Raw genomic sequence first — 27,918 nt, 5'->3', positions numbered from 1 at the left:
CTGTGACCCTGTAGGAAACTCTTTCTGGAGGAGGCTTCTGGCAGGGACTGCAGCCCCTGGACAGAGGAGCCCACACTGGAGCAGGTTTGCTGGAAGGACTTGTGGTCCTGGAGCTGTGCCTGAAGGACTGACCCCGTGGAAAAGTGAGAGCAGCTCCTGGAGAACTGTTGCCATGGCATGGACTCACACTGGAGAAGCTGGTGAAGGACTGTCCCCTGTGGGAAGGACCCCAAGGGAGCAGGAGAAGGACTCCAACTCCTCTCCCTGAGCAGCAGCAGGAACAACCTGGGATGAACTGACTGTGACCCCCATTCCCATCTCCCTGCACCACTGGGGGACAGGAGGTATGACTTGGGAAGCAGGGAGAGTGGGGACAAGGTGTTTTTAAGATTAGTTTTACTTCTCATTCCCCTGCTCTGCCTTTGATTCATAACAAATCCAGTTGATTTCCACATGTTGAGTCTGTTTTGCCCGTGACGGTGTTTGGTGAGGGATCTCCCCTGGGCCTTATTTCAAATTATGAACCTTTGTTATATTTTTCCTGCCCTGTCCAGCCGAGAAGGCTGGTGGATAGAGAGGCTTTGGTGGGTTCCTGGCATCCAGGGTCAACCCACTACACCTCTCTTCTCCCATTTTCCTTGCTGATACCTGATGTTTTTATGCTCTTGTGCTCCTCCCGAAAAGGAAATGGTGATGATGCTGCTTAACTTGGTTTCTTTTATTTTGCCAGCCACCTTTCCAGTGTTTTTGGCAGTCTATAAGCAGTCCCTTGTGATTCTCTTGCCCTTTTGGTCACAAGTTTTGCTGGGTGCCTCCTACGAGCAAAAGTACTTTCCACCACTTGGTCTAAGTATCAGAGGCCTCTCAGTTGGCTGCAGCTCCCTGGTATTGATTTGGGAAACACTGTGATAAACATTTTGTCTTACAGAAAGGAAGCAGCTTGTCAATTATTTGCCTCATATGTGAGACATAAAGCTTACTCTGTGCACAGGCTTCTGAGTTGGATTTTAACTGCTTTACAGGCATTAAATTGGTATTTGCATGGCAAGTATTTAAACTTGGAATTAAGATGTGTGTTTGAGCAGACACATAGCTGTGTGTCTGGGCTTTTCAGGTGGGATGTACTCAGAGGGTGAATTCAGAGCCCACTCTTTAATAAAGTGCCAGATTTTACTGGACCCGTGTGGGATTTCACCTTGTTTTTCTTTTAAAGCCACTAGAGCATTATTTTGCTATGGCTACTCCCCCACAAAACCCTGTTACTAATGCGTGAGTGTGCTTTAAACTCAGTATTTCTCTCTTAATTTAAAATTCTTTTGTACTTTTCTCTGTATTTTTGAAGGGGGTTTGCATTAGGCAAGGCTTTGGGACCTCTTGGTGTAGCAGGTTTGAGCCTTAACTGTGCACTTTACCCCTTGAATGGATTTTATTCTCCCTGTTCTTGAGTGGCAGAAGGGAACAGGCATTTGTGCCCTGGCTGTTTTGATTCACACTCTGGTATTATTGATAAATTGAGCCAGCAAAATACACACAGATTGGCAGATTGGAGGTGCCAGGTTTGTGTCCTTTCAGGATCAGAAACTGCATTTAAAGTTGCTGAAGGGAAAAGTAATGCCATGTGATAGACAAGGCTCTAAAGCATTTTATTTTTTTTTGTTCCAAAATATCCTGGACATCAGTGCTCCTAAATGTTTTTGGCATCTCAGCGTTGCCAGTGGCAGCCAGCCTGGAATTAGCCAGCAATTAACACTCCCTGGGGATTTGCTAATAGCTGGAAGGAGTGAGTCAAAAGGGATGCTGAGCAGGGTGGTCGGAGGGTGAGTATCCTTCACTGTGATCAGGCTGAGAGAGCAGCCACCAGGAAATCAGGCATTTCCCCCCTGCCTGGTGATAAAACCGAAGTGTCCTTAAGTGCTGCAATTTCCTTAGAGCCTTGGCTTTCTTTTTCTTCCCGTGGTGGTGGCGGCTGGCTGTAGTTTCAGTCTGATATTAGAAGGTCTTTAAGAAAACCAGTGTTTCATGGCAAATCCCCCTCGTGACTTCCTTCTGAAATAAGAACAGCAATGATAATAAAAATAAAACATTTTATTTCTCTCATGTTTCATTTACTGGTATTTTGTCCAAACTAAGTTTTTTGTCGGTGCTCTGGGCAAAAGCAATGATGCCAATAAACAATATCACATTTTCTCTGCTCCGGGAGTGTTCCAGGAGGCTGCTGTTGCTGACATTTTCATTCCTCAGTGGGGCTCACGGCACATGTATGACCTGAGAACATCCTGCCGTGCCTTCAAAGGATGATCTTCCACAACCCTCTCTGTGTGAAGGTGGGATCTCCTCTCCTGACTTGCCAGACATCAGTTTAATAAGAGGACCGAACTGAAGATCCTCCTCGGAGGTGACTTGCTCTCCTTCTCCTCTCCCGACAGGGAGAAGGTTAATGAGCTCCTGTTGTAACCTCAGAAAGACTCTCAAAACCTTCCAAAGCTGTGGGGAAGGGCTGCAACTCAGAGCCAGACATCCTGAGTGAAGTAAATGCTCTCAAAACACTTGAGGGAGGAAAGGTTTGGGGTGGGGATGGACAGCTTGGCTTTTAAGGCTTGGACTTTCTTCTTGGCTCCCCAAAGTCTCCCTGAAGCCCAGGTACAGAGCAGCTGCTCTGCCAGGTTTGTGGATCCTGTTGGCAGCAAGTGCTTCTGTTACATTCCTTATTTCACCTCTGACTCCACACAGGGGGATTTGGGGCTCATTTACCCCTTTTGGCAGTTTGTGTTAAATCCACTCCTGGTCCCAGTGCTGACTGTGGTGCTCCTGGCTCTGCAACCTCGTGTTTGCCTCTCACAGAACCACTTCAGAGGAGCTGAAAGTGCCTGGAGAGAGTTTTAAGCCTGGCTACTGCAGAGTGCAGAGCTCCTCAGTTTCCTTTTTAAAGGCAGTGAAAGCTGCCATTGTGTTAAAATCAAGAGGGATGTGAATCTCCAAGTCTCAGTAAATTATTCTTGTCACTCAGTGTCTCCTCCTGCATTTGGATTTCTCTGAAGCTTATTAAAACATGTCTGAAGAATAAGAAGGGGAAGCAGCACCTCGGGTCACAGTAAATGATGTTGTTTATAGTTTGCCTACACCAGGAAAGACAGTAAATTAATTTGAGCTCCTCACATCAGGGAGACTTCAGATGACAGTGAATCTCTGTGGGGACACCACGTGCAACCTGATTTCCAACTTTTATCTAATTTTGAAAAGAAGGAGTGGAAATGGGTGATCTCTCTCCGTAAATTAGGACCTGGACAGACAAATCACCTTGGTCTGGAGAAGGAAAGAATGGCCTCGTGTTTGTGGTTGTGGAAGAAATGGGTTGTGTTCTTGTCTGACACAAACCTTATGTGACCTTTCGCAAAGCACTAAATTAGCTCAGCTTTTGTCTTCCCCTGTTTTATAGCAGCTCTAAAATGCTCATGAAGACTATTTTTTTTTTTTTTGCTAGTTTAGCTTCAGTTGAAGTGTCTGTGGTTTCCCAGAGCAGATCAAATTGTGTGGCATTGCCCTTCTTACCATTCCCACTCACTCACGGTGTCATCCTATCCCAGGACAGCATTCCATAGGGCCAGCAAGTTCCCATCAGTGGGGTGGGGTGGGTGCAGTTACCTGAGGGTCTTCCAGGCCCAAAGGCAGGATCCTGCAAACACCTGAAAAATTATGATTGTTTTTTAGTCTAAACATGACCCGTGGAAACCACACACAGAAAAGACACAGAGAGTAGACACAAAAAATATCTGTGACTTGTCTAAAACCCACTGGTATTTTGGAATCTGCAGGTGTCACCAGAACACTTTGTATAGTGGGAAACTCTTCTCTTTAAAGATTATTTTGTGAAGTAAATGAAGGCCTCTGTATTTTCTTCCTTCAGTGTGCAGACAGAGCACTCCTTGTGCCAGTCCTTCTCCTGGCTTTGGGAACTGTGCGTGACACACCTGATCTCCACCTTTCAACCTTCCATCTGGAATTCTGAAAACTTTCCTGAGAAAATGACTGTTAGTCTTTGTAACCTTTTTTATTCCCTGGAAGAGAGTCTTAAATTGAGACTGAGAAAAGAAAGATGTGCATAAACCTTGTTTTGGAAAGAAAGGGAAGAGTCGCGTGCTTCAACCCTTGAAAATTGCTGTATTACAGAGGACAGCTCCTGGTTTATTTTGTTTGTTGATGATACGTGTTTCTAAGGTTTTATTGCCCGGTTCAGACTCGTTAAAGCATCTTTTGGAGGAGTCCCTTTTAAGAAGGGAGCAGGAGGGATGGAAACAAAAGGCTGCCCCTGCCTCAAGGTGCTCTCTGACTCAAAGTGCAATTACTCATGTTAAATCCTAACTCTCCAACATTCGTCTTGAAAAATGTCCCATATTTTTCTAAAATGATTAGATTGACCAAAGAAATGGAGACCTATTTTATATGATGATACCTCGTGAAATTAAGGTTGACAGCGATAGACTTTCTCTTGAGAGGCACTTGAGAGAGAAAAGTAATCAATGGAGAAAGTTATAGGGAAATGTTAGCATAAGAATGAGTGGTTTCAAATAGTCTGCTCATAAATTCAGGCTGGACTTCAGAAGTTTGCTCACAGATAGAGGAAATGAGGTTCTGGAATGACTTTCCAATAATAATGGAAAAAGCAATCAAGCGAGTTGTGAGAGACGAAATAAGTTTTCTGCTATAAAACTTCTCATCTCACTCATTCCCTGGGAAGTTCCTCACAGGCCTGTGTTCCTGCCCTATGGAAATTCCCCAGGGGACAGGGCTGGCAGCGTGGCATCCTCCAAAGCCTCCTTTATTGGGAATTTTCAGAATGGAAAGACACCTCTCCCAAGCTTTTAGGAACCTTTATGGGTAAACAGTGGGTTGAGGTGACTCCTGGCTGGCTGCCAGATGCACACCCAGCTGTTCTCTCATACCCCTTTCCCCAGTAAACCCCATTATTCATGTGCTGGTGGAGAAGTTCAGAGGGAATTTGTTGGTTCTTCTGCCACTGAGCCTTGAAGTGTGGAAAAAATCCCTTTATTTTTGAGCATTTCTGACTTTCTTCACAGTCGGCATCACTAAAGACCTCCGAGAGATGTAAACAGCAACATTCCCATTTTACACATAAAAATAAACCTTGCTGGCTTGCTTTGAACTAATTTTCTAATTAATGGCCCCCTGATTTTGTTTTTTCCTTAGAAGTTTTGCTATTCCTGTGGATAACAGTGCTTTTGTTGTTGTTAGGCTCGTTTGGGTTATTTGTCCCCGGTGAGTGCCTCTTTTGATTTAACTTTAGGCAGTTGGGCACAACAATATAGAGAGGAGAAATGAAAGTGCACAGAAAATATTCATTAAAAATATAAGTCCTTGCCTTACTTGCCAGGTGCAAGATTGCTTTTCTAGAGAGTCTTTTCTCACAGCCTATTAACAGCCCCTTGTCTTTTCTTTTTTTTTTTTCTTTCTAACCTTATATTTCTTTCCCAAAATGTGTTTAACAAGTGAAAACATTCTCCTTTAAAGGTCACACCGCTCTCAGATTGACTTGACTGTTGATTGCACTTGAGCTCCTTGCTTTAATTCATGTTAACCCCATTTGTTTTTAATTAAGCAATGTCTTTTAAGCAAAGATAGTCCATCACTGCTGGCAACAGGTGAGTTTTGCTTTTTAATATTCAGCCTTGTATTTTAGTTTAACAGAGAGGAGGCTTTGAGGGTGATTTACTCAGACTATAGATTTTTCTAGGCAGGAATGCAAATTGTCTCACAGTTTTGCAAATGTCCAATTTAACTTAATAGCTTTCAGAGTGAATTGGAATAGGAACAACTCACCTGGACACAGACCCAATTGCGTATTAACATATATTAGCTTGGGATCAAGGGGGTACCAGGTGGTATTTATGTTTATTAACACTGACCTGTCCAAAAGTAACCCTTTCAGAACCAATGGGCTGATTTCTTTCTCCTTTTCCCTTTCCGAAACTTTCCCCTTTCCCTCTCTCTTCTCTCTCTCTCTGTCTCCTACCTGTTCCCCTCCCTGTCCCTGATATTCACAAAATAATGGTTTGGGTTTGACTTGTCAAATACAAATTTTGATACCTGGTTTATAGTGCTTTAAAAAAATGGAAAACAAACAAAAAATCCCAAAGGAAAGAGCCACAGATTTTCAGGGTAAGCTCTGGCACTGCTTTTTCCCATCAGCTTTCTTAATTTTTCTTGTTTTCTGAAGTGCATCAAAGAAGAGAACACAGAGAAAGTTGTCTGTATTGTTTGTTTCTTGTCTGTGTTAATCATTTAATACTGATTACTTGCTTAGAGCACAATTTCTGTGCAAAGAAACCAACCAAGGAAATGTAATCCTGTCTAAAATTTGCAAGTGAAAGGGCAATGAGGGTCTTAGAAAGCATTAATACCTCTCAGATGATATTTGGCAGCTGAAGGCACGAGAATTCTTAAATCTTTCTCGATTTGTAGTGATTAGCAAATATTACACGTGACTTTCTAGGAGTTTTGCTTTTCCTTTTATGCCATCTCTGTCTTCTGACAGCAGAACTGGAAATTCTGGCAGTTGTGACTGGAATGTTAAGAACTGAACAAGGTGTTTTTAGTCAGTGGGATTCATTAGCTGGTTTTGCTTGAGTTGTGTAATATCACCATTATTATAGATATACTTACAGAATTAATTTGCTTTGCTTTTACGAGACAGAACAGAATTTCTTACATGTTTATTTCTTGGTGATTAAGCAACAGTAAACCCTTTACTTCTAAGCAGGAGATTTTTCTCAAAACACCTAAATTTTTTTTATTTCATGTATTCAGTCCTTCTCCCCCTCACCTTGCTGGAGTTTTTGATAATATATTCTTAGCTTTTTCTGCTGCTTCTTGGATAAAGTAATGAAAAGGAAGCCAACAATGGTAATCAAACTGCATTATAGCAAAGCTCTGCCTTTCAGCTCCCAATTGCTGCAGAAATTGGGCCCAATTCATTCCATGTAAATGAAATTTCCTTCCTCTTTTCACAAACATGTTCCCCAAATACTGTGTATTTCTTCTCATTAATTCAGGGAAAAGCTCAACCTTGAAACTCAGCAATTATTAGAAGTTCTCTGGGCTGCAGAAGATGGCAAAACTAGCTGAGGACACCAATAAATACAGTAGCCACACACATCTTGCTGCTCCTCCTTCTATTTTCACTGCCAACAAGGAGCAGACAAAGTGAACAATAAATGGACTTGCTAGAGCTGTTAGGAAAAAAAAAATCCAAAAATGCAGTGCACATGCTTTTTACTGTGTGATCAAAATGGTTTTCTCTTTTTTACCTGACAGGTTTCTTGATGTTTTCTTTATTCCAGGTTCTTTTTTGGGCAGGAGAAATTCATAGCCAAGTCCTGTCTGCTTACACAAAGGCTCCATTGATCCTAACTTTGTGATGAATGGGTAAGAGTTTTCTTCACTTAAAATCTTAGGGGGCTTTTTAATTTATTTTTTTTCCCCTCACTTGGCACTCTGCTCAAAGAGGTGTGTCTCTTACTGTCTCTCACAGCCACGTTTCCAGTGCTGCTGCTGCTCTGTGCCTGTGTTTGCACATGTTATGAAAAATGTGCTGGAAGCTCCTTCCAGCGTTTTTGTTGCATCCCTGTATTTCTTCTCTGCACATCTCTGCTCCCGGTTCATGGGATCACAGAACATCCTGAGCTGGAAGAGACCCACGAGGACCATCCAGTCCAACCTCTGGCCCTGCACAGACACCCCAACAATCCCACCCTGTCCCTCAGAGCGTTGTCCAAACCCTCCTGGAGCTCTGGCAGCCTTGGGGCTGTGCCCACTGCCCTGGGGAGCCTGGGCAGTGCCAACCACCCTCTGGGGGAAGAACCTTTTCCTGAGATCCAACCTGACCCTGCCCTGATCCAGCTCCAGCTGCTCCAGGGTCCTGTCCCTGCTCACACAGAGCAGAGATCTGCTGCCTCAAAGGTGGGGATGATGAAGGTGTCCCTGCAGGAATTCTTGCCCTGTGTTCTTCAGAAAGAGCTCAGCAGAGATCTGGGAAGTAACAGGAAAAGAAACAGATAGGAGAGGGGAAAAAATAAATCCGCAAAGCAGATTTAAAAGGCAGCAAAATGCAGCTGGCTTCACTGGAGCAAAAATACCTTGAGAGAAAACCCAGCATGAAGTATGAAACCCCCTGGGCCTGACTGAGCAGTGATTTTATTGCTTTGCATTTGGTGTGGTCACACCCAAGTGCTGCCATTTCAGACCCCACAGACATGTTAATAGAGGCAACACTATTAATGGGGTGAAATTTGTGCAAAGCCTCCCCCAAACCAAAATTCTCATCTTCTTCAACTCCCAGTCTGCGCAAGGAATTAAGGGTGGCTGATTCCCAACCTGCTGGGACGATGGTGCAAAACCTGCTCATGAATAAGGTCATCAGGCAGAGGTGCAAGTGCTGATCTCTGCTCTGTGTGAGCAGGGACAGCACCCAGGGAATGGCTGGAGCTGTGCCAGGGCAGGCTCAGGTTGGATCTCAGGGAAAGGTTCTTCCCCCAGAGGGTGGTTGGCACTGCCCAGGCTCCCCAGGGCAGTGGGCACAGCCCCAAGGCTGCCAGAGCTCAGGGAAGGTTTGGATGATCCTCTGGGGCACAGGGGGGGTTGTTGGGGTGTCTGTCCCAGGGGGAGTCCCAGTGATGCTCTGCTTAATTTCTGGAGGGCAGTTATGGTTAAAACAACACAGCTTTGGAGCCTGCTGGAGTCCAAGTAGGATTTTATAGAATCATAGCACAGTTTGGGTTGGATGGGACCCTAAAGGTCATCTAGCCCAGAGAAGCTGTGGCTGCCCCTGGATCCCTGGAAGTGTCCAAGGCCAGGCTGGACAGGGCTTGGAGCAACCTGGGCTGGTGGAAGGTGTCCCTGCCCATGGCAGGGGGTGGAGATGGGCTTTGAGGTCCCTTCTAACCCAGACCATTCCATAACTCTGTGTGCCACATTCAAGCATTGACCTTCCATGTGAGAAGTGTTTAAATTAAGGTGGTGCCATCACTGGGACTGGCTGACAGGCACAGGGCTGGGATGTGGGGGAAGGAGCCAGCACTGAAAACCCCACTGCTTTTGTTGTGTTCAGGATTTCACTCTGAATTTCAGAATATTTCCCCCTGAATGTGTTGTGTCCCTCTGTGGGAGAAAAGCATGAAACTCGGTGCCTTTCAGCTTCCTGAGGATGGTATTCAACAGAATTTATGTTTTGGAGGGGTAAAGGAGATTTCTGGTGATGAGAGAGGCTCTGTTTGAATCTAATCCCTTTCACCTGTTGAACAATTATTGATGACTTTCATTAATAGGGTTTTGTTGCTGGTGCTACCTAAAAGAGAACAATCAGTCCTGCATCAAGCTACATGTGAAAAGCCTGTCTTTATTTGCATGGTAATGAAGTACTACCTAAGGTGTTAGAAGTAGAATCAGTAGGCTAATGAGATTTTATGCAAACAATCTCAAGTAACAACCTGGTCTCACCCTTAGATAAAAGGATTTGTTGGAAGTAGGAAAATACTTTTAAGGTGTTGGGTATTTAAAAAAAAAAAAAAAATGTATTCTTATATCAGTGCAAATTGAAACACGAAAAAGGAACTTTTTTCTAAAGTAAAATATTACAGAAAATAATTCCAATCTATCTACATGCTGTAGTAAATAAAGGCCTAATCAGGTTGTTTCTTGTGAGAAGGGGTTTAGTCCTGTGCATCAGTTTTATTCTTTTCTTTGCCACTGATACTTAGCCTTCTGGATGAAGTTCACAGCTGGAGGCAAACCATCCTCTTTGGAATAAAAAATAAAATAAAAAAATAAAATACTAAAGCTATTGCCCACAACTCCAACTGACACACTTTGCAGCTGGGGAGAACTGACCCTAAAGGTACCATGTTCTGGCTGAGCCAAACATGCCACAGTATTTTGGGAAAAATTGTGGATATAATTCCTTAGCTTTGAATTGGTGTCCTTTCTTTATTCTATTTTACTTATGATCAATTCTCAAATGTTTTAAGTGTGTCATTATTGCAGAAAGCACATTTTTCTGCTGCACTGGGTGGCTCCAAATTAGGATTTGCTGCAGTTTTTGGTGGGAAGAGGGAGATGAACTCTGTGTTTGCTTGGAGAGAGACAGAGAAATCTGCAGGGAACTGCTGTGGCCAAACCCTGTTTGGTCACAAACCCTATTTTGGCCCAATTATGGGGCTGAGGCATAAGAAAAACATGCCTTAAATGCATATGAGGTGCTGTGAAATAAGGTACAAAAGTATGGGTTCAACTTTGTGAGGTGGTTTGAAACCTCACAAACTGTAGGTTTATCCAGCACACAGAAAAAACACAATGTAAACTATGCAGTTTATTAGAAAGGCATGATAAGAAACAGAGGCACAACCAGGAACCTCAGGCAAAACCAAAAAAAATATTTAGTAAAGGTAGAGCTAAATGAGTCTCTTTTTTCTATTTTCCCAGCCAGCTAGAGTGTGAGAGAGAAAAACCACATTTTTATCCAGAAATCTGTGCTCCTGCCAACAATCTTCATTCTCTTTGTGCAAGAAATAAACCAGTTTTCTACGATTTTCTCAGGTTGGTTTTCTGATGGCCTCCAAGGAGGAGGATGGGCAGAAGAGGAAAGCTTTTTGCATCCTTAAGGAGGCATTTTTGCTGTCAGCTGCTCCTCCTGTAGGACTGGCAGCTCTGTTCCTGATGGGATGGGGCAGGAGCAGCTCTGGAATGGCAGAGCTGTTGTTCAGCCTGGGAGAGCAGCACTCCCTGTCCCCAGAGTGTTCCATCCTTTTTCATGGGTGTTCAGAGCTGGATGGAGGTGAAGAGTCATGTTACCCTCAGAATCCCAGGATGGGTTGGGTGGGAAGGGACCTTAAAGCTCATCCCATCCCACCCCCTGCCCTGGGCAGGGACACCTTCCACTAGCCCAGGTTGCTCCAACCTGGCCTTGGACACTTGCAGGGATCCAGGGGCAGCCACAGCTTCTCTGGGCACCCTGTGCCAGGGCCTCCCCACCCTCACAGCCAACAATTCCTTCCCAATATCCCATCTAGCCCTGCCCTCTGGCAGTGGGAAGCCATTCCCCCTTGTCCAGTCAGTCCAAGCCCTTGTCCAGAGTCCCTTCCCAGCTCCTTTGGAGCCCCTTTAGGCACTGAAAGTTCTTATAAGGTCTCCCCAGAGCCTTTTCTTCTCCAGGCTGAACAATCCCAATTCTCCCAGCCTGCCCTCACAGGAGAGCTGTTCCATCCCTCTAATCGTCTTTCACTAATGAATAGATAAATGACATGAATTTTCATTAAAATCAAATTACTTCCTGCTAAAAATGCCAAGGAATCTGGTTCCTTTTAAGAAAAAAACCCAAACTTTGTCATTTCTCAGTTATAATTTTCTTATTATTTTTCTCCTTTTTATTTTTTCCTTGCTGCTGAAACCAAGGCCCTGAAGAAGTGGGCAAAGCAGCATTTTGTGGCAGAGCACTTGTGAAATGTGGGATGTGCCTCCTTTGAATTTCCTTGGGATGCTGCCAAGCTGCTCTTTGACAGGCAGCAAGTGAAAGAAGGAGTGTTCCTCGAGGTGCTTCATTCCACCTCGGAATTCCCTGTGTTTGGGAAAGGGGTTTGAACAACCCCAACAGCTTTTGTTAAACAGTTGTGGGGGATTTTTTTTTTTTTTTTGCTGTGGGGAAGAGAGTGGAAAAGCTGAGGCTTTCTGACTGGTGGGATTTGAAAGTTGGCTGGGTGTGGGTGTTGTCTCACTGATTCCTCTTCCCTTCCTTCCCTTCATTGATTGCAGACCAAGTGAGACCTGTGTGAGCCCAGAAATGCTGCCCTAAAATAGCAGGGGGCCAGTTCCAGCAGCTTCCCAGTTCCCAGCTCTCTGTTGTCATCACAGTGAACACATTTTTGGAGACAAAAGCAGAATGTGTGAGCTTTGTGTGGTGTCCCTGCTGGGCACTGGCAGGACAAGGCTCCTGTTATCTGTATTTTGCTCCACGTGCTGCACTCTCTGGGCTAATGATGGGTTGCTTTTTATTTCAGTCTTTGAGCTCGAAACTGCGTAAAGTTGGAGAGAAAACAGATCAGAGGGAAGAATAGATTTGGTTGGGGTGTTGTTTTCCAGCAGCTCTTTCCACAATTTTGTTTACTGGAAACAATAGGAGTTTTCAATTATGCATTTCTCAGATTTTTAATTGAAAGGACCGTTATTAAAAAGCTCTGACAAGCTAAATTAGACTTCCTGCTTTGCTTTTATCAGGTCTGATGAGAACTCGCAATACAATCTGTAACTATTTATGAGTCAATTTTTTTCATGGATATAAATTCCTTTTTAATTTTTCTGGGAGGTCCTTCAGCTTCTCCTGCTATGGAGCCCAGGGGAACCAGAAAATTAAAATCTAAGGCAGCAATTACAGTGAATTATAATTTTACTGTTTCCCATATGAAGAATTAGTTTCTTCCATTTCTTGTTCTCGTTACAACCTTTGTCACGAGCATAAATTATCTAAATTTTTTCATGGTTTAGTATTCCATGTGGAAGGGAGACAGTGTGACCTCTGTGCTGTCCTGCTTTCTGCTCTGGGACTATTTTTCTGTGTCTTTAACAAAAAAATAGCAAAACCAGTTGACTCCTGGCAGTTCTTTACAGCAGAGCCATTGAGAAATTAGGATTTTTTTGTGGTACTTAGGTGTGGAAATAAACTGTGTGGAAAAGCATTGGCAAGGGGGGGAACCTGCCTGGGATTTCTGCTTCTTATTACTTGCCTGGATTTCTTTTACAGCCTCCAAAATTAAACTGAGCTCATCCTGCAGTGGGGTGGGGACAGATTAGATGTCTGTGGCGCTTGGGCTGTGGTTCAGTGGAGAACATGGTTGTGGGCCTGCATTGAGCATCTGATTTGGGGATCTGAAAGGTCTTTTCCCACCTTAATGATGCCATAATTCTAGAGAACACCCAAATAACTCCCCGCTCTCTGCTGCTTTATCGTGAGTTGGGTAATGAACATAAAATAGTTCTTGGGGTTCATGAAGAGGGAATTTTGGGAGCACAGTGAGGCTTTTCACAGTGGGACCATGAACTCCTCAGGAAACCTGAACTGAGCCTTTAGTTGACCACAAGATTTCACCAGGAATTGTAGTGACAGGACAAGGAGTGATGGGTTCAAACTGACAGAGGGGAAAATTAGGTGAGATATCTGGAAGAAATCCTTCCCTGGGAGGGTGGGGAGGCCCTGGCTCAGGTTGCCCAGAGAAGCTGTGGCTGCCCCTGGATCCCTGGAAGTGTCCAAGGCCAGGTTGGAGCAACCTGGGCTAGTGGAAGGTGTCCCTGGCCATGGCAGGGCATGGAAATGGATGGGCTTTAAGGTCCCTTCCAACTCAAACCATTCTGGGATTCTGTGATTTCCAGCCTCATAACATTTACCTATTTTGTTATAGGTTTATCTGGCCTTGGTTTCTATGAAAAATTGAAATGAGAAGCAAGTTTTTGTACTTTTAAAAATCATTAAGGCTTGGAATTTATTTTTTTTTGGGGGGGGGGAAGAGGGGAGTGGTGTTTTCATCCCCTCAGTGACTGTCAGTGGTGTGTCACGGTCACAGATCATACAGTGAGGATCAACTCAGGCCCCATAAACAACCAACTGCTCCCTTGTGTTGGACAGTTCCTCCTGGTGTTTATTGCTTCAAGCAGAAACACAATGTTATTTACTCCAGAATCACAAAGACTCACAGAAAATTGGGGTTTGCACGTGTCCTTTGGCATTATTTTCCTGCCTGTGTCACATCCCCTGTTCCTGAGTGCTGTTTGTTACAATCTGCTTCTTCAGATTTTACATCCCTTGTAGAGAAGCAGAGGAAAACCTGCTGCATTCAGAGCCAGCTCTCCCACTCCAGGAGCAAATGCCTGGAGTAAAAACCCTCATCACTTGAACACCTTTCCCTGTATTTCCCATTAAAGTGATTATTGGAGGTGCTGAGGAGACAATAACCCTCTCAAGCTCTTTGTGCAATGACTCGAGCACAGCAGATCATTTATGGGAGATGGTTTAGAAAGTCTCAAGGGCTGTTTCCAGAGCACTTCTGACAGTGGGGAAATCCAGCTGGTTTTCTGGGAAGCACAGTTGTTGGTCAATAGAGCAGGAATTGAGGGAGAATGAAGGACAATTTGGGAGTGAGGGAACTCGTGCACAAAATGTCATAAACCCTCTAATTTCCCAGGCACTGGTTCTAATATGATCCATTTATTGAAGATAATCCATTTTAGGCAGAAATTTTGAAGGATATAAGAATTCCTGTGGGTTTCACTGAGGTTACTGAGATGTGTAGCACAGTGTAAGAGCTTTTATGGTTTTTCCAGTCTGGCCAATGTGGACTGGACAGTTTTTTACTTAACTGGGGACCCCTGTAACAGTGCCATAGATTCTTTTTGCTGTACTTTGCTTCCATGCTTAAGAGTTTCCCTGAAGACCCTCATTTTCTGCAACCCCAGTGAGCAGATTTTACTTATTAAGGGATCAACATTTAGTTCAGACTAGTTGTATGTAAATGTGAAATTCCTACAAAAAATTGTTGTTTCCACTTTGCAGAAAAGGTGGTTAATGGTATCAGCTTATTATTCTGTCTGAGAGCTTTGATAATAACCTTTGTCTCTCAAATTCCAGGGATTTAATTTTGGAGTAGTATCGAAAGGAAATCACTGTAAAAGTTATGTTGTGTCTCAGGAACAGCCAGCATTCTAAATTCTTATTAATTGCATGTAGTTGAAAAATATCGTTTCAGAAAAGCATTTGACAGAAATGTCTCTGACAAAGCACAGAACAAGGATGTAAAATGGAAAATATAATAGCCAAGGGTTCCACATTTGTGCTTTGTGGCCATTTCAAACAGTGCTTCCCTTGGTGTTGCATCACATCTTCTTATTATTGAGGAAATCAGGGCAAAGCAACAATGTTGGTTTTGTACTTGTGAACCTGGTGAGTGGCTTTATTGAATATTTTAAGATTTGATAAAGTGGTTTAATTGGAAATCAGTCCATTCCTCTTCAGACTGAGGAATGAGGTTCAGAGCTGTTCCAGCTGCCCCTGCTGAAGGAAAAAAAAAGGCCTGGCTCCAATTTGGAGGAACATCTGAGTGAGTTCCTCATCCTGAAGGGTCCACGGGAGTCAAGAGAAGTTAAAGGTGCATAAATGGTTTGCTGATTGAGCCTGTGGGCAGTGGAGCTCATCAATAACAAACTGAGGGGATTAAATAGAACCTGCAGAAACCAACCAACCAACCCCCCCAAACCACCCAAACAAGGCAGCCAAACTCTGGAAATAGAATCTATCACGCTTTCCTAAACAAGGCAATTTTTCTGGTGTGGTGCTGCAGTGTCTGGATTGAGGTGGGCAGAGGATCATGTGCTCAGCTAACCCCTGGCATTCCAATCATCCAGCAGCAGCATTTTATCAAAAACCAAACAGAGAATCAAAATATCAACAGCAAAGAGCCAAATGTGACCCTTTTCTAGCAGAATTTTCCCAGAATGTGCTCATAACCAGCTTTTTAAATATCAAATGTTATATCTCACTGGGGGTGCAAAGGCAGGGGCAGAGGAGACCCAGAGCACTGTTGCAGCTTCTCTAATCACTGTGTGATCCACTGAGCCCAAAAATGAAAGGTTTGCAGGGAAAAGGGCAGGAAAATGTTTGAAGAGCTGCTCTTTTGGCATGAACGAGGCTTTTAGGGCTTGGAGGAGAAAGTTTGAGAGGTTCTCCCCAGCCCCCCTCTCTAGTTATGTGTCTGACTACATATAGTGAGAATTTGAGGAATGTTAATCAAAAAAGTTTGGGATTCACACAGAGGGTTTGGCTTCAAATATCTGACCTGAATTTCAAGCTCAGCCCCATTTATTGTGTGTAAGGGGAGGTATTTCAAGGAAAAAAGAAAGAGAAAAATCAGTTCCAAGCAAACCCAGAGCAAGGGATTTCTTTGCAAATATGGAGAGTTACAAACTAGTGCAGAATCTGGGATCTGCAGAAACTCTTCTTCAAGTGGAAATAGAAACACGGTACAATTTATTTTACCTTTTTCTTAGATAAATTCTCCTCTGTGGGCAAGAACAGATGTTCAAAGTATTCCTGTCCTTTCCCCGACTGTGTTGGTTTTTTGTGGTTTTTAGCTTGTGGGCCTGAGAGTGGGAGAGTGATAATAACAAGGGAAACAATACAAAAAAAATCCTTTTATTTCATGTCTCATCAGCGGATTGAACTCTTTGAATATAATGAGACTGCACAACTTTCAGAGGTTGAAATGTAGCAAATCCATGACTCCTACATTAGCTCATGGTGGATGAGTCCTTTCTTTTCCCTTCTTTTCCCTTTTTTTCTGGTTTCCAGCATCACAAACCACCTGTAAACTGCACACAGACAGATTAAATCACAGATATTCTTCTGATGTCCTGCTACTAAAGAATAAACCCGAATAAATCTGAATTATTGAATCAGAAAAGCCCCCAAGAGTGAGGTAATTTTCCCTTATCATACATGAGTGTATAAGATGTATTTATTGTTCTTGATTTCCTTTGATTCCATTTCATGGAGACATCCTGAATTTCTCTCTCTAGATCTCTCTCTCTCTCTCTCAGTGCTCATCTCTGAGCCTCACCACATTTGGATCAAAGGCCATGGAATAATGTGGTTTTCCCACCTGTGATTTCTCTCTTGCAGGTTTAACTTTTACTTTCCAGTGGGTGAAACTCACCCTCAGGTTGGGACCTGCCTCGAGTCTGGAGTTTGGAAGTGGATCCAAGTGAAAACCTGCAGCCTGAGCAGGGTCAGCTGAGCTCCTTCAGATGGGCTTCCCTAGGCTGGAATTAAAAATCAAGGAACTCTTAAAAGTATGTACTCTTTCTTGCAGCCACAGATCCTGGAGTTATTTGATGTGTGTTCTTTCTTCTAGCCTCTGTATCCAATGCCAGCATATTCCAGAACAGTTTCCTAGGGAATTCAGTCTTCCCAGCCTGCCCTGCTGCCCTATTTCAGATGTGTTTCTGAAGGCTGACCCTGTGGTAATATTAGGATTTTAGCTCCTTTTTCCCACCTGGTTTCTTTCCCACCATTTTCTTTCCAAAGCCCTGGGTTTTCCCATTAAAGCTCTTCATAGATTAATGTTTCACTCCTCCAGTGACATTTCCCTTTCATCTCTCAAAATAAATGTGGAATTCCTTCAAAATACCATCTCGCTCTGCTTGGTCCATGAAAGCAGAGAACAACTGCAGATGCCAGGGAAGCTGATGGGAAATTTGTAATCTAGTGAGTTCTCTGACAAAAAGAAGAGATTACTCTCTTTGTGAGTAAATTAAGTCCCTGGTTTAATATGTATGGTTTTATATATATATATATATACACCTCAGCTGTGAAAACAATACAAAGGACAATAACACTTTCTAATTATCTTTTCCATCCCCTGAAGTTCCTGCCCACAGTTTGTGAACTTGTGCTCCCAGGGGACGTGGGTAGAACTACTGGAGGTGCCTCTCCCCAGCCCCACGACTGGGAAAAATGGAACATTTTCGTTTTGAAGGCTCGAAAATGTACTTAAAATGGATCTGAAATGCTGATTTTCTTGCCTAGGGGAGGAATACTTGCCCATACTCCAGTTCTTTCCTGCAGTAGATGGTTATTATGTAAAGTTAAGCAGTGTTAGCAGGAGCTTCCTTGCATATAAATGTGTCTGAGGCTGTGCCAAGGGGTTCTTGCCTTTAGAGGAGTCAGGATTCAGACCTAGGCAGAGTAAGGCATTCAACCTACTTATGTTACCTCCATGGAACAGATAAAATACCAGCATCTCTTCTTCCTTCCCCCTCAGGTCTGGAAATCTGCCCGTGACACTTTGTTTTCTGGGGGTTTTTTCCCCTTAAAAGGAACTCAAAATGTTGTGTGAAGGTGTTGCCTAAGGGGATTTCTTTACTTGGCATTTTCTGCCCTTCAGCTGTTTCATTTCAGAGGAGAGGAGAGTAGGTTTAGATTGGGATATTGGGATATTGGGAAGGAATTGTTGGGTGGGAGGGTGGGGAGGCCCTGGCACAGGGTGCCCAGAGGAGCTGTGGCTGCCCCTGGATCCCTGGAAGTGTCCAAGGCCAGGTTGGACGGGGCTTGGAGCAACCTGGGCTGGTGGAAGGTGTCCCTGCCCATGGCAGGGGGTGGCACTAGCTGGGATTTAAGACCCTTTCCAACCCAAACCATTTGATGATTTGATGATCTTATGAAATGAGCAGCCCTCTCTCAACACTGGGCAGCAGTGAAAGGAAAAGGAAACAAGTAATGCTAATTAATAAGTAAAAAAATTATCACTTTTTGTGCTTGATACACTTCTAGTTGACATCTGATCTAATGCAAGTGATGTGATGCAGATTTGATTTTAAACAGTGCTGGTATTTTTGTCATGGTTCCCATATTATCTCCCTTGGGTTTTTTGAGTAACTTCATTAAGCAGTGCCTGTTTGTTTGAAAGGTTACCATAATTTACTAGTTTTTATTTCCGACTGTGTTCAGAAATTTGATGGGATTTGCTCCTTATCTCTGTCTGATATGGTTGTCTGTCTTTTAAATAAAAATTCACATGCCCTAATGAGTGACTGAGATCAAGTTTGACAAGAATGAAACTCTGGTGGTGTCATTCTCTTGGGCTGGTTGAAGGTGTCCCCTGCCCATGGCAGGGGTTGGAACGAGATGAGCTTTAAGGTCTCTTCCAACCCACACCATTCCATGGCTCTGTGGTTCTGTGACATTCCACTGAATTAGTTAAGCAGGGTTTTATTGATGTCACTGAAAACAGACACAGGTCAGAGGTTTAAATATTTTCCTAAGCCAACCAGGGGAGCTGTGGCAAAGTGTGATGGATATCCCAGCTTGGAAGGGAAGGGAATTCAGGGCTTAATGGAGAGCTCATTAAATTCCCACAGGCAGTAATGCATGGAAAGTGGTACATGCAAGGAGCAGAGTATTCAGAAATATTTATGAGGCTAATAAATGGCAGAATTAGCTTGGTGTGTCCTTGGGGTCACTCAGTTGGGTGTTTTTGTGCCAGAGGGAAGAGGGTTGACATTTCCAAATGGGGCAACCACAGGAGTCCTGTGACATCTGGGGGGCACCTGCTCTGTGCCCGTTTCAGCTGCTAAAAGAAGAAAGAGGAGCCTTTAGAAAAGGTTTGTGGAGGTAAGGAGGGCAGCTCCAGCTGACCTGGTGGAGGGATGCTCAGAGTTCCACCGTGGCATCTGACCTCTCCTCTCTGCTCCTGGCAAAGAGCACTTCTCTGCAGTGCCCTAATTGGCCCAGGTCCTCTCAGCTCTCAGCCTGCACAGGGAAAAAGTCACTGAGTAAAATCATTTGTCAGGCTTGGGAGAAGTTTTCACCCCGGGACACTGGCATATCGGAGCATCAGAAAGGGTAAAAACTTCGGTTTAGGCTTTCAATAAGAGAGCTTGGCTAACAGGAGGAAAAATGAAAGGGGAATAAATAGGAACTTTTACCTTCTGTGCATAAAATGAGCCTGTTTCCTGCTCCCAGGAGACTGAAAATGATGATAAATAATTTGCAAACCTGCTGTCTATTCAGTAGGTTGTGGGTTTATGCAGCAGTACTGGGTCTTATAATAGCTTTAATCCCAAATTAATTTGCATCCCTCTGGAAGTGGAATGTGGCAGAGGGACTATGAGAGGAAAAAGCGATTCCTGGTAGATTCTGACACAGAGTGAGTTGAAATCCTGGGTTCAGCTACAACTGCAGGGCTGTGGAGAAAAGGAATAGGTGTATCTGAGATAAAATGTACACTAGGGTACTGGAACTAATACCATGAAGCCTCATTAGGGTTTGGGAATCCAAGCTGCATTCCAGGGGCTTAGAGCTCATTTTCCAACAATTCAGACTTGAAAAGCATTCGGGTTTTAAAGTGGGGTGACACTGATTTTGTGTGCCCTGAGGATTCCACGCTGCTCCCCTACAGGGGGTCAAGAGGAGACACTTCCCTGGCTTTGCTTTACAGGTTTGGACCTGCAGTAGGTGGGATCTCTAAAGTGGCCTGGCCCCCTGTCCATATGGATGTCCAGGGAACCCCAGGGTGTGCTCACACCTCTGGAAACACCAAAATGCTGATTTTGAGGCTGAAAGCCTCAAGCTGAAGTTAAAGCATCCTCGGCTGAGAAGCTGGGGGGATAATTTCTCATGATTCTTCTTTTAGCTTTGAATCCTGGGCCTGGGAAAAGACTGAAATACAGAAGGAATTGTGGCTGTTCCAAAGACAAGCACAGGGAAGAGCTGGCAGGCCCAGGACAGTGTGAGCTGTGATGCAGCACAGACTTAAATACGCATGAGGTCTTTTCATATGCAGCAGGTAGGATCTTTTTTTTCCCCTTTGAAACCATATCTTTGATTTATCCTGATGAGAAGAGAATGTCCCCTTGCAAATCCATTGACTTTTACATTAGCCGTAGTCTAAGATTGCCTCCCTGGGATCAGTTCCCTTGGGGAGCAGGGAATTTCAAAAAAGGGCCTTTAGTTTCATGTGGAGGGGGATTGGCACTTCCTGTAGCAAAAGGGGTTTTAGAGTTGATTTCCATGTAGGGTGAAGATAAAAGCTTTTCACTGTTGCTTAACCTTTATTTGGGGGTGATTCTGTTAACGAGTTCTTTTGTTTTGCATCGTTTCTCTGTTCTCTTCGGTTTTTGCTCTCGGCAAATATTTTCACGTCCTCTCTGCCTTTTGTCCTTGGTTTTGGTTTGCATTCCTCTCAGTTATGTTTTTTAGACATGTTTTTTAGGCGAGGAGAAAACTGTGCCAGCTTCTTCAGCAAGGTGGAGTCAGTGAACACGAAGGTGGGGATGTCTGAAAGCTCCTTTGTACCCTCGATTAAAACTGCCTTTCAGGGAAGCCCGTGGCTAATCAGCTTATAGCACATATATTTGGCTATTTGCCTAGCCCTGATGTTAAGCTCTGTTTCTAGGTGTCTGTGGATTATTTTAAATTCTTTTGTGATCACAGAGGCCTCGGTGCAAAGGTGGGACCCACTTGCCCGTGTTAACAGCCCAAAAAGAGGCATCACCTGCAGCCATTCCAGGGCAATTGGGTTTATTATTCCCGTGCTCTTCACACTCGTGTGCCTCAAATTGGAGGGAAGCCACTGGAATTTATCTGCTGTGTCGGAGCAATCAAATGCCAAGGAGTGGCAGTCGTTGAGGATGGATTACTTTGGATCTCACCATCACTACCTGCCTTCAGAAATATAGGCAGACATTCAGTGCGAGGAGGGACACTTCAGGTTTTAATTGATAGTTTCAGAATGCTATTAGTAACTTTTCTTTTAAGTCCTTCCATTCATTAAAGATTATAGCCATAGGTGGGGCACACAGAGGGAACGATGCAAGCAGTGTATGATGAAGTCTGACAGAGCAGAGGGTTTTCTGACTCTTTCAGCAAAAGAAAAATGCAGAGCTCTCAATCAGATCTCTGCATTTTAATGTTGAGATGTTTTAATGATCCAAAGCAGGTAATTTCTTTCAATCAGTAAAGCATTATCACTTATAGCATAAGAAACAAAGCAAAGTTGTTAAATGGCAGTGAGGCACTCGACCATATAAATTGATTTTTGCTTGTGAGTGTACAATTTTAATCAAGTAATTAGTTTGGGCTCTATGTTTTTGGAAAAGTCAGTGTTTTCCTGCGTGAATGCTGTGAGTATTCAATAAGAGAATGGATTTTAAAATGTGAATATTTGATCTTACATGATACTTGGCTTGGCTGTACAGACATAATTCAGAACCTTCTCTGTGTGTATCATAAAGTTGGATTATGGCAGAACACGCTTTACTGACAGACTGCTAATAATTCATAGCAGTGCTAAGGTGAAAGATAATGAGCATTTCTCCAAGGGCTGAATCTCTTGCATGCAGATCTTTTGACTCTCAAAGTCAGGTTCGTGGAGTCAAAACTTTGCCATGAGTTGTAAAATTAAATGTTTCTGTTCCTCAAATGGCAGAAAATGGAGTTGTGAAAAATGGTTTCCTTCTGCTGAGAATATCTGTGCTGGTGATACCTGTCCTGCTCAGTTATCATCCTTGAAATATTGGCTTTAGGTGGGAAAGGGCAAACTACCCTTTGCTTTACTGTTCTGGAGTGGAGGGAGCTCCAACAATTCCTATTTGTCCATTGGGATGGGTGAGTGACATCAATCTCTACTTGATAATTGTTTTTCTGGCTTTAATATCATTGCTTTAATAAATAATGCATTATACTCATAGTTAGAGCTCCCTGTACTGTGTAGTAAATAATTCTGATGAAGATCTCTTAGTCTAATCATTATCATCATCATCAATTTAAATAAATAAATAATTTATTTTATTCACATAAATGTATTTGGGTTTCCATCCTTAACCCTTTAAGCATAAAGCTTAAATTACACTATAGACTCTTTTAGACAACTATGGGACCAGGATTGGATCCAGCTGAGCCCAGACTGTTCTCTGAGAAGGATTTTGGAAAGCCAGGGGGTCCTTTCTTCACCTTGTAGCTCAACAGGAGGGTCTCCCTAACAGCCCTTTGTCTGGAGCTCCCATTCTGCCTGCAGTGCTGTTACAAACCAGCAGCACTCTGCAGATTAATTGGTGTTTTTACCGTGGGATTTTTTTTGTAACCACGATTTGCTTTCAGCTGGGAAGCCTGGCTGTGAATGGCATCATGGCATCCCAGAGCCCTCATTTTTGGGACGGGTTTCCAGCCAAAGGCTCAGCTTCCCAGTCGATCCCAAGGTGGGAAGGTCAGTGCTGACCTGGGGAAATCTTCGGGATGCTTCACTTCTCCCGAGTCACTGCCTGGGCCCATTTTCAGGAAGCCTTGCAAAGGCAAATCAGCTCCAAACTGCACCCTTGGCTGCCTGCCTGGCTCCTTAAACATCCTCAGGGACACTCCAGCAGCCTTTTGCTGCTGGGAGGAATTCCATTGACTCCATAGGGCTGAACCATCACTCCAGCTCTTTAATGCCTCTTTGGTAGCTGTACCTGCTTGGTGCAATTTGCTTCTTGGCCACCCATTCCTCTGCACTGATATTCCCCATTTCACTTTTCATTTTATCCTGTTACTTTCTTCTGATTTAAGTTGAGAGTTCACCTGATAACCAGTTTTTCTGTAATGCTGATTATATGATGTCAGTAAGTGGGAACAGCAGAGCCTCTCTGCTTTCCCTCAATGGGAAGTGACACGCTGCTGATTAAAATTTATTGCTAATATGCTTTGATGAATGTTTCAGAGCGTGTTATTGGGTTAGTTTTTTTTTTCATTTCTGGATGCTTTCTATTTCTGTTTTATCAATTCTGTTTCCTCCGATTGTTTTAGACATAATGTATGACGCTAATAACGTGTCAGCTTCAAAAATCAGGAGCAGAAATTGATACTTCTTCTGAAAACTGCAGTGAGAGGGGAGAGTGATTTATAATGTTCTTTAAAACAAGCAATTACATTTGTTGATTGAGATGCCAGTTACATACACAAAAATAAGGGAAGATGTTTGAGTTTTCTGCTTCAAATTATCTAACACCAAGCAGTAATTCGTAGCTGGGAAGCAGATTTATGATGTAAGCAAGCCCAACTGCCAGCAAAAGGACTCTCCACTTCCCAGCACCTCTTCAAGGCTCCTTTAAGCTTCCAGCACTCCTTGAGAAGACTTTCACGGGAGTTTTATGGCAGTTCAGTCCATTAATCTCTGCTCATTTTTTCCCTCTTTATCCAATAATGCCACGGTTCAGCTGCCCACGAGGAATCGCTCATTTTTCCTTCAGAGATCCAGGTTTGTTCCATTTTTGGGATAACATTTTGTATAATAACCCCCACCTTGCAATAAAGACTAAGGGAAGTTCAGCTGCTGGTTAATGTAAAAAAAAAAAAAAACATACATAAGGTGCTGTAAACTAATTCTTCTCTCTTCCCACAGATCTTTTAGTCCTTGAGGCCCCTTTTAACAAAGCACTCAAGTGTCTGATCACCTTTACCCATCTCATCTCATCTCATCCATCTCCCACGTGTTCCCACTTTCTCTTGGCTGGAATTCCTCCATAGTGCTCCTGGAAATTCGCTCCAGGAGGCTTCTTGGAGAAAAGAATTCCTGCTGGAGCAATTCCTCTGCTGAGCAGGAGCGTGGATGTGCTGCTCTATACGTGTTAGTGCTCAACCCTGTTTTTCCACCTATCTCTAATTGGGTTTCCATCACTGCCAGCTGATTGTTCCTTCCTTATTTTCTCCTTTATTCAAATGTTTTAGATAATTTTCCTCCATCTGTATTATTTAAGATGTTGCCACAACCTCAGATGTGTCCAAATTAGGCCTTTTTGATTTGTTCCCTCTCCCCATTTCTCCACTCTGTTTGCCTTTCTGGTGCTAGCCATGTTTCCCAAAACAGATTAATTTACCAGCTTTCTTAATATAATTATTTCTCAGCCTTCCAGGTCCTTTAGGAAAATATTAGAGAGTGGGAATGATAACCACAATTCCCTTGTTTCTGCAGAAGATTTCAACTTGGCATCGTCGTCGTCCTCCTCCTCTTCTTTTGTTTGCATTCAATTACTCAGGTTTTGCATCTGTCCAATCCAATTTGAATTAACATTTCAATTACTCTTTCATGGAAAAAGAGAGTAAATGCTTCATTAAATCACATGCTTTATTAAAATACCCATTGACATCTATAAAGAAACTTCCCAACATGATGTTTTACAAGTGGTTTTGTGCAAAATATCATAAACAGTCTTGAAATATGTAAAATTTTTAATTAGGTTGCAATATAAAATGTCAGATTTTTAATGCCTTCTGTGTGAGGGGATGATGAACTGATTTAAGAGGCAGAAGGTCTCAGGTTTCTGGAGGAAATTTATGTGTTTTTGTAGGGAAATGGAGTGTTGGGGTCCCTGTGCAATCACAAATCACAGGACACTGTTCTTGTCATGGAACAAAAAGATCAGCCCTGTGCCCCCAGATATCAGCACAGAAACTTTCCACTGCTGGAGAGGGTTGGGTTGAGGGCCTGGAGTTGTTCCCATTTGTCCACAGCTCCTGTGGAATCAGGGAAATAGTGTCGGTGTGTCCCCAGGGGCAAAAAGCCAGCAGAATCCCTCAAAATCCATCAAAGTTGTCCCCAAATCCACCCAAACCTCCCCAAATCCCATTGAAACCTCCCCCTCCCCAAATCTCCCAAAGTCCCATTGAAATATGGCAAAATTGTATCAAGATTCCACTCAAAATTTCAGCAAAATCCCCCCAAGCTCCCCCCAAATCCACTTTAAATACCCACAAAATCCCATCAAAATTTCCACAAATGCCCCTTAAATGCCACAAATTTTCCCAAAATCACACAAACCCTCCCAAAATCCTATCAAAAACTGCCCCAAATGCACCAAAATATCCCCAATTCCCCCCCCCCCTGAATCCCCAAATATCCCCAAATATCCCCCCATGTCCCGAAGTCCTCCATTAAAAATGATTAACCCCCAAACTTAGGAATTTTCACCCCAAACCTCCCCATTTTGGGGCCGAAAAAATGACATTTTAGGTTAAAAGAAGTGCTTAAATTTGCTCTTAACTAAGGTGAGTTACTAGTGTGGGCAACTGGCCACAGAGTTACACTTCATATAGGTAAAAGCAACCACTAAAGTGCTTAAACTTTATGGTTTATGGTTTGTCAGCCTTTGTGTCTCTGAGTAATCACTCAGCAAAAAATTAAAAAAACTAAAAAAAAAATAAAATCAGATATTCTTGTTTCTTTCCATTCCCTCACTCAGTATTTCATTTTTAAATCTCCTTTAAATTTCCTCCAGCCAGAAAGAAGCTGGTAAAGCAGTGTCAGGAGCTCTAGCGGGGCAGAGCGATGTCTCTGCTCCTCCACTTGCTGGGCAGACTCCTAATTATGGCAGGAAGATATTTTATAACAAAGGCATAAAAAAAAAGCCCTTTTTTACTAGCTGTTCACACGCCTGCTATAATTAGCACTACACTGGGAAGTTTGCTTGCAGTTCATCTGAACACATCTACTTTTAACCTCGATGACCGAGTTGTTTCTCATGTGCTCAGTCATGGATTAATGCTGAAAAGATGGAGGTGACCTTTTTTTTTCCCCTTTTTTTTTTTTTTTAAACCCTACAGCCACTCAGCCCGTGAATATATTAGCTGCAAAACCATTTCATCAGTGCTGCAAGACTGCAGAACTCCCAGGTTTGACACAGCTGTGAGAACTGCTGCAGAAGGGTAAAATACTTATGAAGACAAGAATAGGCTTTAGCTTGGATTTAATCTAAGTTAATAATTTTGTCAATCTATTTAATAATTTGAATTATCACAGGGGCACAGCTGCCTCCCCATGGGCTGCACCATGGGCAGCAGGAGAACCTCAGCTCTGGTTCCCTCCTTCTTCCCTGACCTTGGGGTCTGCATGGCTGTTCCTCTCCCATTTCTCACTCCTCTCTCCAAAGTTGCTGCTCCTGCAAAATAACTTTTCCCTCTTCTTAATTATTTTATCCCAGAGATGCTCCCACTGCCCTGATGGGCTTGGCCTTGGCAGTGGTGGGTCCATCCTGGAGCTGCCTGGAATTGGCTCCACTGGACGTGGGAGAAGCTTTACAGCCACCCCTGTAGCCTCCTCCCCTACCAAAACCTCACCCTGAAAACCCAGTACAGCTCCATAGACATAATTTGATCTTTAAGTTTAAACAATCATTCCCTATTTTATTCCTGAATGGTGTGTTTGGGTATTTTCAGTTCTGCTGCTCTTTGCAGACAGGAGAAAAAGTCTGGCTACAGCTGGAATTCAAGATTTTTATAGGAGCTGGGTTTAGTTATTGAATTTGGAACTAATAGGAAAATAGATGTCTGTCTTTCTATATTAAATTCCATATTTTAAGCTTCCTAGAGCCTGATCCAATCTCCAAGTGCCAGTGAAATCCAACAGGCCCAAATAAAACACACATTAGAGCCACTTCATGAGGCAGAAATCTGCAGTTCTCTTCCTGTGTCTACCACAGTGTGATTTTGTGGAGGTAATTTGGGGCTGGTTTTTTCCATCCTTTACTTTTGCAACACCCTCAGGCACGAGAAATATTTTTCCCTTTCCACTCCTTGAAGCTGGGACAATAATTCTTCACTCAGGTGTGGACGTGGTGGGGACAGAGGAGACCACCCTGCAGTTTGTGTCCTCTGCTTTTGGGTCCATTCCGTGTCTTCTGCTGATGGATGAAGGAGTTGGACTGAATATCTCGGGCCTTAAATCTGCAGCTGCCATGGATGAGCTCCCAGAGGGGGGGTCAGGGACAGCTGGATTTGTCCTTTCTGCATTGTTTATCAATGGTGGCTTTCTTGTGAGCAAATTGCAATTTTAAACAGTCTGTGTGAACCTCGGATGGGTTTCAACTGGAATGGAAGGACGAAGGCAGCAGCAGCAGCAGCAATGGTGTGGTGTGATGTGTGTTTTTTGTTTTATTTGTTGGGATTTTCTTTCTTTGGGTTTTTTGTGATTTGCTTTTTCACTTTACCATTTTCCTTTTTAAATGCCCTGCTGTTTATTATGCAAGGACATTACCGTGTGTCGTGGTACGAGTAGGACATTTACAAAATAACAACTAAATTAAATTGCAGATTTGGAGGCCAGACTGCAATCAGAATTTGATTTTGTGCGTGTCACCTCTTTTTTTCTGTTTAAGAACAGACTTGTCTTAACCTTCAGAAATTGTAAGAGCAGCAAGGCTTGGATCAAAAAAGCAGACTTGAGCTCTGTTCTTAAATAACAGGCAAGTTCAGTCCTTGTTTACATGCATGAGACTTTTACTGACAATGATGATCTTTAGAGCTTTATGTGCTGCTGGCACAGAATACATAATCAACAGTGCAAAATA

General features: G+C 43.2%; 1 long non-coding RNA gene across 5 annotated transcripts; it reads left to right on the top strand.

Annotated features, from left to right (window-relative positions):
• Positions 1 to 83: 83 nt before the first annotated feature.
• LOC135418596 (uncharacterized) lies at positions 84 to 27,918 on the top strand. Of its 5 annotated transcripts, none has more exons than XR_010432566.1 (5): positions 84 to 344; positions 7,330 to 7,440; positions 10,492 to 10,605; positions 22,129 to 22,210; positions 26,177 to 27,918. It is a non-coding gene; the product is annotated as an uncharacterized LOC135418596 (long non-coding RNA). The 5 variants fall into 5 exon arrangements; XR_010432564.1 differs by having other exon boundaries at positions 22,129 to 23,834; XR_010432565.1 differs by lacking the exon at positions 26,177 to 27,918 and adding an exon at positions 23,603 to 26,170.

The sequence above is a fragment of the Pseudopipra pipra genome, chromosome 9 (assembly GCF_036250125.1).
Source record: "Pseudopipra pipra isolate bDixPip1 chromosome 9, bDixPip1.hap1, whole genome shotgun sequence".
Lineage (NCBI taxonomy): Eukaryota > Metazoa > Chordata > Aves > Passeriformes > Pipridae > Pseudopipra > Pseudopipra pipra.
Note: the sequence above shows the minus strand (reverse complement) of the source record. Positions and strands in the feature narration are given on the sequence as shown.